Raw genomic sequence first — 12,010 nt, forward strand, 5'->3', positions numbered from 1 at the left:
GTAGCCTGATCAGGTCTCAACTAGGTCACATGCGGTCTTCCAACAAGAAAAGGTTGCTTACCCGTGACCTATGCGATAGGTGTGACGAATGAACTCGACGGCAAAGTTCAATAATTACGTTGCAGGTTTAGGCGATACAGCAGGTGTAGAAGTTTTTCTATACAGGGTGTTCTAAAATATGAAAATTCAAGATCAAGAGCACGTAGTATTCAAACAAATACTCAAAACAAATAAACTATAAAATAAAATATTCGTCGAAAATTCGTCGTTCTTTTAGTTAATTGCCTCGAGGATCGATGTAGGAGGAAGACGAAGAGGACGTAGCCAGGTTTGCGGGTGAATCGTCCGCATCACGATACAAGTCCACGGTGGATGTAAAATTAGAGGTGGCCGTACATCGGGCTTCAATAGCGTGGCTGTGAATGAACTATGACGTAGATTCGTAGAATGCAACGAACCGCCTACACGCGACCGATCGCAAAATTTATTTCGCCCTGGCGACATTGACGTCAGAGGCTTAAAAGGACGACTATTTATCTGAGACGTATTTTCAGATACAATTCAATCACGCCATACGTGACTGATTCGATCGTAGATTCTTCCATTGAAGTGATAATTTGACAATGCGATAAATTTGTACACAAGCTCCTTGAAAACCTGTTCGTTTTATTTCCGCTTGTAAGACGCCGTTCGAATCGATACGAACTCGATTATTCTAGATCTCACAGACCCCTCCCTGTCATATCGCAACGATTATTCCGTTTTTTTTCATTTCTTCTTTTTTTTTTTTTACCTTCCGAACGAGTCGCGCGCGCAAGAATCTTTGCGAGTTTCTGCAATGCAAATGCAACGTGACCAATGTCAAGGCTCAGCCTGCAGCCGGTAGCTGCGACAAATCTCGCGTGTTAGCTAACATAATTCCATCAAGATGTCGAACAAAGATATCGTAATATTACGCGATTTTTCAATTTCATCTATTTTTAATTTATTACTGTTATTATTAACGGCAGAGGCTGGTCAAATATAACAGTAAACTTGACCGTCGAAAAAAATTGAAGGTTGCTTATCGAGTGTAATTTAGTCGCGCGTCCGCAAAACCAGAGTTTGTTACACATTGTTGACTCGAGATTACCGATATCAAAATCTCGTGATTAGCGATATCAAGTATTTGGTATATTGCGAGATACTCCTTTAGGATTGTTCTTTTTTATCAAATAAAAATTTTCAAGTGTTTCATCGAAAGATTCGAAATTGCAGGAAGTTATTCAAAGCAATTTATATAAATAACATGCCGATTTATGATTTTATACTGTGTACTCGTCATTTCACGATAAAATCATAAATCTTGTTGAAAAGAAATCATTTTATCGTTGTATTAAATGGAAACTTTGAGATTGCATATTGCTCTCAGAAGATACAGTTTCCTGCGTCCATAACTACTCCCGTTTTGTTTGCAAAATACTTTATCGAAAAGAGTCGCAGGTTCTTTAGCATCGTCCTAAAAAAAATTATCTTCATTTAGACGTTCGAAAACGTGTTTTTCTGACTGTCGAGCAACCGCGTAAAAGAGGAAATGTGATGAATCATTCATGCTGATAAAAATTAAACAGCTATCTTTTTCTTCTCCTCGATTTCAATCTCGATACAGATCTGGAGATCGCCAAGTTAATCAGGTGTCAGTCGGTGGTAAATATTCATCGAATTTACCTATGTACGTTTATTGCGTGTTAACCACGGATCCACAACTCGTGTTGTATAACACTAATCGGAACATTGTTGCCCGTTCAGTATGTTAATATTCCATTTTTTTACTGAAATGTGATCACCTGATGATCCTAACGTCGCGCTGGCGATGATACCATTGAGTTCAAGTTGACGCTGTCAATTCGACGTTGACGACTCGACGCTATTGACTTGACGCTGACAATTCGACGATGATAATTCTATGCTTACAATTCGACGCTATTGACTTGACGCTGATAATTTGACGTTGACAATTGTACGCTTACAATTTGACGCTGAAAATTCTACACTGACAACTCGACGCTGACAGTTCTACGCTGACAACTCGACGCTAACAACTCGACACTGCCAATTCTACGGTTACGATTGGACTCTGGCTACTCGCCACTAAAAATTATACGCTTCCTATTAGACATTTACATCTCGACGCTATTGACTCCACGCTAAAGACTAATAAATCACCGACGACAATTCATAGTGTCCATCCTCTTTTTTTTCACCGCCCAACACTACCTAGACAACACAGATGCCTAGATTAGAGCAAACACGAGAAAGACGTATATCAATAAAGGACATAAAGTGGCGACACTCGATGTCGTTTTACCATTGGTCGTCGAAAATCCGTGAAGATGCGTCTGTTCCAGGAAGTAGGAGCCACGGGGATCATCGACCCTTCACGGCTATTTCAGTTATTTTGCAGCATGCAGCTATTTTAAATACATATTGTGGAGTAGAGGCGTACGAGCATGAAGCATACGAAGCCGGTAAGGACAGCGGAAGAGAGACGTAGCCAGGGATTGAAGAAGGGAGGAACGAGAAAGAAAGGGTGAAGAAGGGGGAGGAAGATAGAGAGCGTGACGGAGGGAAAGAGGAAGATGGTACGAGGCGGAGAGGAGCAAACGTAGATCGAGAAAGAAGGAAACGAGGTGCTGGTGGAACGAGCAAAATGGCGAAACTGAGATAGATATACAGGGTGTTCCATGTAACTGGGTCAGGCTTCATCTTTAATCCTTTAACTTCCAAACAGTATACAAATTTTCATCGTTTCACTTACAAATGATGAATAACATAATGCAATACTTGTTGAATTAACAGTATTAAGATGTATAAGAGCCTCAGCAGAAAAATATGCAGTTGCACTTTTCTTATGCACCAATGCACAAAAGTGCATAAACTTAATATCACTCACCACCATTTATTTATTTCTCAAATTTCTTTTTACTTTGAAGGTGTAAAATATCCAAAGGTACTGTTTGCCCCAATTATATGAATCACCCTGTATATCCAGTAAACTTGGAAATGTCTGAATAAAAGTAGAATGTATTGTGCTTATTGAATCTAGCTCAATAGTCTGCAGGCTATGAAAATGAAAAGATTGTATTCTCCATCAAAACAACTAAGGATGGTAGGAAAATTTTTATATTGCCTTAAAATTATTTTTAATGTTATCACGAATACCCTGTATAAAGAAAGAAAGAGTGAGAGGGAGAGATAGGAGTAGCGGAAAAGATGGGGTGGGGATGAGGACATCTCTCTCGGGAGGGAAAAGCAGGGAGAGTAACAGTGAGAGAGGCCAGAGGGGTTGGTATTTATAGCCAGCCCCGTCGACGTCGACGTCGTCGTTGTCGTTGTCGTCGTCGTCGGCGGCGGCGTCGTCGCCGTTGTCATCGTCGACAGTCTTGACTCCTTGGTGAAATTCAGAGAGGGGTGCATCCTCTCTCTCCCTATCCCTGCCCCTCCTACCAGTCGGTCTGTTAAAGGAATTTCCTATGATTAGAATGAGTATTTCTATACGACGCCCTGAACTCTCCTCCTATATGTGTCTTAGGACCAGAATAATCTATGCTCGAGACTCTGCTCGGACATGATAGGTTCCTCCTTGGATCGTACCGATTATGTGCTCGATCGAATTCAGTCATCCTGTCTGATGAAAACACCTTCATCGTCATGAGAATCACTGGTGTCTCAAATTTTCTAGATATAATTGAATAATTAATAGAAAAAGGAAGAATGGACGAAGTAGAAGGGTTAAATGGGAAAAGTTACAAATTTGGAAGTGTCATGAATTTTCGGTCTTAATCTTTATTGATCATCAATTGGCTACTCAACAGCCAGTGCAATGCACACGTGCTGAAACATCCAAGCCGTCGACGAACAATTGACAAACGGAAGCTGAAGAACAATCCCGTATACAACGGCGAAGAGACATGGATCAAAGGGATTCCCGTGAAAGGGTGAGAGAAGAGAGAGAGCCGAGAAGTTGAAGAAGCGACGTACAGACGTCTAACAATTTATAAAGCGGTAGAATGTTCTCTCTTTCTCGTCTGTTGTCGTGTTGTGCTCGCTGGTCCCTCTCTTCAGAACCTGACGAACGCATACCGTAGGAGTTAGCATAATTGACTGCGTACGTTAATCGAGCGGTCATGGAAGAATGCTCGCGAACGTTTCGAGCTGCTCTTGCTCCCCGGGACGGCATTATTTTCAAGCACTCCCGAGTGAAACGAGTTAAAGGAAAGAAAAGCAGAGCGAGGCGAGGCGAGGCGAGGCAGGCCGATGCAAGGCGAACGGCAGCCAAACTAACAAGCTGGAATGCAACGCAGCGAACGACGCGGGTCACCGTTTTCTTTGCGGTACCACGAGTAGAAAGGTGGATGCGCGTCCTTATTTTACAGTGTCGTGCCTCTTCACGGTCACTTGCGGCTCGTGTAAGTTGACCGAACCGCGAATCGTAAACGAACTGCGATTCGAGAACGAATCACTGCTCGATTTCAGGCACTGATTAACCCGTTACCTCTTCTTCGGTATCGTTTTTCTCTCTATATCGAAGTCCCTAGATTCTTGCAACCCTGATCGTTTTAGGTTAGGACGCCATTTTGAATACATCAGTTGTCCTAACCTAACTTTTTCCTCACTGGACGATTTCAGGCAGTGATTAACCCGTTATCCCTTCTTCCATATCGTTTTCCTCCCTATATCAATGGTTTTAGATTTTTTCAACCCCGATCGTTTTAAGGTAGGGCGCCATTTTAAATACAGCGGTAATTCTAGATAAATTAATCTCCTACTCAATCTTATTCATAAAAATCTATCAAGCAAATCTTATAATTAGACTAAATCACTATTATTCCCCTCGTTTCTTTTTTCCTTTTTCTTTCATCTAAGAGAAGATGATATAGTTTGAAATTTCCCGCGTGAATTCCATCAGATTGACTTCCTTTCCCCTCGATTTACCGTGCAACCATGTATTGATGAATATCCACCCACTTTAGCATGGAACGGAAGGAAGCCTTCCAAATGGAAAGTTGGCAGCGGGGACGCGCGAACGAGCACGCCTATCCCTCCAGAACATCGTGTTGGACGGAACATCGGCGTTAACGAGCGCAGCGAACGTCGTCGAGTGTGGAACAAATTAGTTGGTAACCCCCGGGGCGCGAGATCATCGTCGCGGTCATTAGTATGCCGCGACTGAGAAGATTCTCCGCGAATCAATTGGACGATGAGGTTCGCTGATGATAAAAACACTGCCTCCGAGCATCTTCAGAATGGCAACGTTGCGAACCTTCTGTGTATACGATAATATTTTCTGACCAGAGATCGTTCATCTCTCACCCCAGTGTCAGACGAGCTACAGAGTATCCGGGAAATACAGATCAGTGCTGCACAAGAGTTTGCCCTGGTGGCAGTATCGTACACTGCCGGGCATGATAGCCATCTGTAGAAACCCCACCATTCGTTTTTGTATTTAAGATTAATTTAAGGATTACAATTATTTTCAGTAGACTCTCGATATATCGCCACCTAAGCTACTTCTCCTTCCAATATAAACAGGAACGAATGACGAATTCCGACAAAGACATTTTGTAATGGCCGTCGCAGTAACAAAGTGTTCATGACGAATTTTCTTCCTAGACTGACTCACTTCTGCCATTTTCTTGCCCTTGCGATCATAAAAGCAGGTAAGGCAATAAAGACATCTGCAAACGAAACGGTAAAGTGACCGTACCGGGAAAACCTAAGGAACTTTGTGCGGTATAGTCCGGTGTGGAGATACAGTGCGGTCGTAAAGTAAAGCGTGGAGCGGAGATATGTACTTATTGTTGTAGTCGTAGCCAGGGCCGTAGCGTCGTATACTGTTTTGTTATTGCTAATAGAATTACTTAAAAATAATTAACACTACAAATAGTAAATTAATTTCTAGTTTACATCGAATAGTCGTGAATTAGATTGAAATTTCTTATCTTACCAAAAGTTGTGTTTCGATCCTTGAATTTCATATTCTTTCATATGAATGATTTTTCCATAATAGGTACTATATCTTCGAGCCCAACTATACCTTATCGCGCGCAGACAAATATTCGTTCTGTAGAGTTTGTGGCCGTGGCTATGATGTGGCATGTGTTGAAGACTATGGCGTGACAATTTGACGACAGGGTTCTCGTTTCTTCTATTTCGGGGTAAGTAATGGAACTATGTTAAGATTAATTTCAGTAGTGTCTTGCAATTACATATTTTGTCAAACGTTAATCAATGCACTAAATTTTGAAATTTTATTACATGAAATATTTCTGTTTATTCATTTCTGGGAAATCTCTGCGAAAATTTATTCCATAATATTCACATAACAACGTTGTGAATTCCAAAATAATACAAATGATTTTTCTTTTTTATATTCTATATAATTCAGATTTAAAAATTACAAAACAATACCCGCAGTTTCAAATAATTTGAATGGCAAATTTACCGTATTATTTTATGATCAATTATTATTCTTCGAAATAAAATTGTAGAATTGTATGAAATATTTTGTGAAATATTTGTGAAAATAATTTTCATGAAAATTTACACCGAAAAATGAAATATTTATAAGGCTTATAAGACTCTTAACTCCTGCATTTGCCAATCAATATACCAATTGCATATCGATTCTTTCTACATCTGTCACTCGATAATATTCGAATCACATCTATCACATAATATTCACATCTGTACAACCGAATGCAGACTAAATACAATAGTTGAAATATTTAGTGGCACGTAAGAATCGTAATCGATTCGAGACACGACGAAACACACCGCTTTCTTCCAACAACTTGTATCCCTTTCACCGTGGTTTTGCTCCTCGTCGTCGTCGCACAGGCTACCCTCTTTTTATGGGCATACCCAGACCTTTCCGTTTTCTTCAACCGATAGAAATACATAGTTTACGTAACTGGCATAGTTTACATAATCGCGAACAATGAAACAATTGGTATTGCTAACGTGGTCATTGAAAAGCGATTTGTTCAGCATCGCCGAAACAATGTTACAGATTACTTGGACCAATCACCTGATACTCAATACACCTAGATTTTATTGATGATTCTGATTCATTCAGGTGTAAATCTGTTATGAAATCTTGATTTTGGTCAATGCAATTTGTCTTTAGTTTTTGAGAATTAACTTTAATTATCAAGCAGAGCGATGGATCAATTTTATTTAATATAAAATAGAAAATATTTTAAGATAGATTAAATATTAATTATTTTTATTAATTGAAAATTGATAAATAGAAATAACAAGAATAATAAATTAATATTAATTTACATTAATAGAAAATAACAGAAAATCGACAGTAACGAGAAAAGCACATTTCATTCCCTTCGTTCTCGAGGGTTACATCAAGGTAAAACCAGGAAGTTACTTTTCAAACACCCTGTGTACCTCTCCTTTTCCCTTTGTCTCACTTTCTCGGCCGATCTGCCAGTATAGAACCGTCGGTTTATCTCCTTCTAACCAACTGCTTTTGTCGGTCGTTCGTCTCTTTCCCTACCACCGTAGGCCCTTCTCGCCCAACGATCCTAACCCCTAACCAAAACCTGCACCCCCGTTACACTCGACTCGTGAAAGGTTTCCCTCTTTCCCTTCGCCACACCACCTCCGCTTCATCTTCTTGTCCTCGTCGTCGTCGTCATCGTCGTCATCGTCGTCGTCGTCGTCGTCCTCAGTGTCATCGTTGGGGCTGTGAAAGTTGGGATAGTTGAACTATGAAAATTTCGAATTCCAATTCCATTATTCGAATATCTTGAGTATTTGAGTAGGTATTTGGGTATTTTGATTACTTGAGAATTTGAGTATTTGACTACTTGGAGATTTGAGTATTTAAGTACTTGAAGATTTGAGTGATTTGGGATTCCATTATTTGAGTATTTTAGTGTACTTGGATATTTGAGTAATTTAGGGTTTGAGTATTTGAGTATATAACTACTTTCAGATTTGAGTAATTTAAGATCTGAGTATTTGAGTACTTGGAAATTTAAGTATTTTAGAATTTGAGTGCTTGAGTATTTGAATACTTGGATGCTTGTACATTTGAGTATTTGAATATTTGAGCAATTGGGTATTTGAGTATGGGATATTGGATATTCGAATATTTGAATATTTGAGCATTCGGATTTTCCTAACAACCCCAGTCGCGGTCGTCGTTCGCTCTTACTCCACCCTCTGAACGTGGCAGAACTCTATGCTCCTTTTCCAGGAGAAGAGGAGAGAAGTTCCTCTTTCCCTTCTGCTTCTCCCAAATCGCATTCCTCTCGTCTCTCTAAGCCATTTTCAACGCTCTCCTTTTCCATCGAGTATCGAGCTGCATAAGCTTGTCTCACCCTCGTCCCCTTTTCCTTCTCCATCTTAGTTCAATAACCAGAATTTTCCTTGTTCCTTCTCTTTCTATCTTCAAGGCACTTCGACTCGCCTTGCTCTCCCATTTCTTGGAAAAGTTCCGTGCTTTCTGCCCGGCCGTTCCTTCTTCGCCATACTTTTCCACGCTGCCACGGAATCCAACTCGCTTTCCCCCCCTTTTTTTTCTTCCTTTTATTCCTCCCTAAATATATATGTAAGTGTGTGTTTGAAGGGAGTAAAAGAAAGACAAGGGCAATCTTGTCCTTTTAGTTAAAAGAAGACTTTTGAAAAATATCCATTTTCATGAAATTCCAGTTATTGATGGAACTCTAGCTTCGTGGAGACTACCAGATTCTTTAGCTTGTAAATCGTCCAGGTTATATCGAACAGATTAGTCAGAGACTAAAGACAGGAACATGGTTCTGAGAATATCGTGTACCTGCTTTAAACGCCACGTCACACATTTTTCGGTGGTGCATAAACTTCCACAGGAAGTCACCAATTTTGTGAAGAAAAATCTTGTTTTCATAAGTATGAGTAGATAATCTCCTACAGGGTGGAGTCCAGATTTGATAATTTAATATATCATGCAAGAATTTTCGAATTTTTGATTTCTAAAAATTTTGAATTAAAAATTGGACAGCTAATAAAGGTGTATTATTAAAATAAAATTTCAATAACATTAGACGCTTTTCATTCGACCATCCTCTGATGTTTTGAATCACCTGTTTAAAATTTTCTCTTTACTACGACGATCAGTTGGTCGTCCAATTTCACCTTTATCCATCACCTTGTCGATTTATTCGACGCGTTTCCATTTACAATTAAGAAATGATCTGATGTACATTGCTGAACGCCCGCATCGACATTCCCTCTCCATTCGTGCATGCTCATTTCATTTCCAGAAATTCAAATTTTCCCCCGGAGTTAACGCGCATCTTTTCGATGTTTCCTGTACGTTATCGATGAGATTCGTAGCCGAGTATCGGTTCTCCATAAACAAAGGATCCCCATGGAAAATTTGATTCAATCATTTCGCTTGCCGGACGGCAGTCCCTTCGATTTCGCTTCGAAACACAATTTCCGTCCGCGCACAATTGCTATTATTTTCCTGTTTCAGGGGCCGTTCAATATTTTTGGCTGTTCTAAAGCCTCTGCTGGCCCTCCATTCTGTTTTTTCTTAAATCTATGTATTCTCCTCGTGATGCTGTAAACATTTTACAGTAATTTTGAAAGCCGAGAACATCGTATGGCTCGGTTCAGAAACCCATCGCTTAATAATTATTAACTTAGTTCATATTAATCTAATAATATAGACAAAATGAGATTTTTTAAATAATGTTAATTCTCCATCATAATAAAATGAATATAATACGGTTGAGTTTACTGAAAATAAATTTTCAAAGTGTCGAAGGGTTAATACGACCATTTCTCCCGATACAAAAGGCTTGGAAAACATTTTCAAACCGATTAGAAACATTTCTCAAGAAAAATAAGCAAGCTTACTTCCGGTGGTTGTATCCTAATAATCGAACAAATACAGCATCATCTTCAAACGACGCACTTTCCCTTTGGACCCTTTCATCTTTCTTCCAAATCCGCCCTTTTTCCTCGTTCCCTTCTTTTCTTCGCTGGCTTCGCGCCTAATTTAGCTAGCACTATACTCGCGAGCAGGACAAATAATTACGTGGCCAAACCGTGGCTCATTGTCGTCGCTGAAGTCTGCTCTATGCCGAGTAATCGTTGGTATCATAATTGGATCGAGCATTGCGACCGGGAAATGCATGCATTTCACTGACTAATTGGGAGAGGGGGCCTATCAAGCTTTCTATTTTTCATCAATTAACGTATAGGGATTGATGACATTTGCCACTAAAAGGTATTAAAAGTTATTTGTCAGCTTATACAAATTAACAAAAATAAAGTTTCACAAATAATGTAGAAGTGTAATTAGCCTCATGTTCGGAAAATAAGATTTCATAGATTTTTTATTTGAAAATTAGAAATAAAATTTTATAGAAATGAAAAAATTGCCCCATGCAAATGGGGCCAAGCTGTTGAAAACGTTATTGAGTATCATGGATCAGAATGATTCTTCGTGGATCATTGTCCCAGAGGCTGCACTTTCTAGTTCAAAGGTTAAGATAAACTTGTGGATGACTAACGAGGAATTAGTCATTGCACGAAATAATGAATCTGAATAAATAGAAGAGACTTTGAAGCTTCTCGTTAAACTTAGGGTTTTGTGAAACGATTCGTGACGAAAAATGGGAAACACAATGATGTCGAGGGGAAAATTTTTTTTATCAGCATCGAATGGATCGGACAACTTTGACCATCGTGATTGGTTTCATCGCCTCTGGATCGATACGAAAGCCCTTTCGTCTCACTTTGATGCAGGGGTGGTTTCATGCAGACTAATGGATGATTCTTGTGAATCCTATGTTTTTAAAAATTTTTTTATTAATAAGCACTCTATTCCATAAATTGATAGTAGATTAATATAATTATCTAAATATTATTTAAAAAATAACATGAATATTGGTGCTATTAAAATATAGTGACAGAAAGGGGAGTAGAACATAATAATCTTAATCTAATAATCAGTTTCTACAGAATCAACAAAGGATTAATTAACAAGTGATCGATGATATAATAATTGGCGTTAAATTGTAGGCGTAACTGATTTATCATCTTCCCTGAAATGAATTTGAAAAACTGCTAAAGCTTCTTTTAATGATCCTCGTGATGATCCTAGTATCTCAATCTTTCTAAAATAGGGTAATTAAAAGAGTGTATCGGTGGATTTAGAATCATCACGAGTCATCCTGATGGCTCAGAAAAAAACACAGGGTACAATAAAAGAAGATTGAGATCTTTCACAAATTTATTTTTCTTTTTCATAATACATTTGTTAATATTTGATTTATATTTTACTTCTTCCAACACTTAATTCTAGCACGACTGTAAAACCTGATCCATTACTTATGGAATACTCTGTATTTCCTAGGCTTGCATTATTTACAGAAGCAGCAAAGGAATGGAAGTTTCTGCGAGCATCTCGTGTAATTAAACCATCTGGAAGGATAGGATGGAAGAAATGAAATTGGCGACTTGTAACGCGGAGCTTCCTGGTTGGGAACAGGGATGTTACGTACTAAGGACTCCTTTTATCCGTCGAAGATTCTGTAAAGACGAAACTCCACTCTTCTGGTCGGTTACTGCGTAGTATACATATACCAATAACTGGAACAAAGCCCACTTTGAAAGACGGCCCCAACAGCACCGGTTGAATGGACAGCTCACAGCTTTGGGGAGTGGGAGCCAGTCGGCGGCCGGGTGCTTGAATCATCCCTTGCTGCTAAACATCCCCCTATAGCTTCACGAGCGGGGGGGCTTTTACACGGGGTGAACTCGTGTTTATCTGCAGGGTGTACTTAGGTAGACCCGCGCAATATCCACAAAATCATTTGCTTGTATTACCTGGTTAACTGGCCACGAAACTTTTTCATTTACACCAACCACGACTGCGCTCTTTTTCGTCTGAAAAATTTAATTTTCTTCTATGCTCTTTCTTATCACTTTTATTTTCGTTTAGATAATTTTTCCAGAG

At 39.3% G+C, this 12,010-nt stretch overlaps 1 protein-coding gene across 2 annotated transcripts in view; it reads left to right on the forward strand.

Moving 5' to 3' along the window:
- The window catches only part of Cep290 (Centrosomal protein 290kDa), a 140,617-nt gene extending 129,056 nt beyond the window's left edge, over positions 1-11,561 (forward strand). The window contains exons 25-26 of one of the 2 annotated variants that reach the window (XR_013062278.1): positions 6,050-6,197; positions 11,425-11,561. The gene's annotated coding sequence lies outside the window, so the exon portion shown is untranslated. Of the gene's footprint in view, positions 1-6,049; positions 6,198-11,407 lie in introns of both variants that reach the window. The other variant, XR_013062279.1, reaches the window with a different exon arrangement.
- Positions 11,562-12,010: the final 449 nt, after the last annotated feature.

This window comes from Osmia lignaria, chromosome 6 (assembly GCF_051020975.1).
Source record: "Osmia lignaria lignaria isolate PbOS001 chromosome 6, iyOsmLign1, whole genome shotgun sequence".
Lineage (NCBI taxonomy): Eukaryota > Metazoa > Arthropoda > Insecta > Hymenoptera > Megachilidae > Osmia > Osmia lignaria.